Source organism: Trachypithecus francoisi, unplaced genomic scaffold (genome assembly GCF_009764315.1).
Source record: "Trachypithecus francoisi isolate TF-2019V2 unplaced genomic scaffold, Tfra_2.0 Contig00658, whole genome shotgun sequence".
Taxonomy (NCBI): Eukaryota; Metazoa; Chordata; class Mammalia; order Primates; family Cercopithecidae; genus Trachypithecus; species Trachypithecus francoisi.
This window is the reverse complement of record NW_022680802.1, coordinates 27579-28524: the sequence shown is the minus strand read 5'-3', so window position 1 is coordinate 28524 and position 946 is coordinate 27579.

Sequence of the window (946 nt, the reverse complement as noted above, 5' to 3'; positions counted from 1 at the left end):
ACAGTCCTTAACCCAGCAATTCAATTTTCAAGAATGTATCCTACAGATATTCTTGCAAATGTACAAATGACAAATGTATAAGATTACTAATTGCAGTATGTTTATCATAGAAGAAAAAATACTATTAAGTGTGAATCAATATGGAATTGGCTAAATATGTTATATCTACACAGTGTAATACTATATAAGTTTAAAACTAGATTTCAACAAAACCTTTGCATTATTTGTAGATAGAATTTAATAAAATATAATGATTCACTAGGTGCAACTAACAATAAACTTATACTTAGATCTACATATTCCAATGAGAATTCATTTCAAATGTGTCATTAAATCTGAACACAGAAATAAATGGGCCTTGAAACCAGCTCTTTAGTTATTGATTCACAAAATATTAAACCAATTTTTAAAAAAAAATTAAATCATGTTGATTATACATTAAAAATTTTTAATTTATTTTGTGGCCCTCTTTTGAAAATATCTTATTAATGAACAATATAACTATAGCAAAGAAATGTGCTGTTAATAAATTTTTAATGTTAATTTCACCTCTCTCATTCATTTTCAGATTTTAGTTTTGTGTATGTTGATAATTTATGTAGCATATTAGTACAGAGGTACAGAAGTGTGATTTATAATTTAATATATATCTAAAGAGGATACATGCTTAACTTTATTAATGGAATTTGTGATAAAGTTTGCAGACTGTTGCCTTAGAGAACAGCTCTCACTTGTACAGGAGGCCCTGGCCAAGTTGTGTAGTGAGGAGGGTTGTTGAGAGGAAAAGAGAAAAAACAAGAGGTATTAAGCCCCAGAACACAGTTATCACTTGCCTCAGAACACAAGCATGCAGGATGATATAGCTTTTAGTCCCAAGAAGTAGAATTCTAGCATCTCTAGGTGGTGAGAAACAAAGGATTAAGAATTTTTCTTTCTCTGACATTCT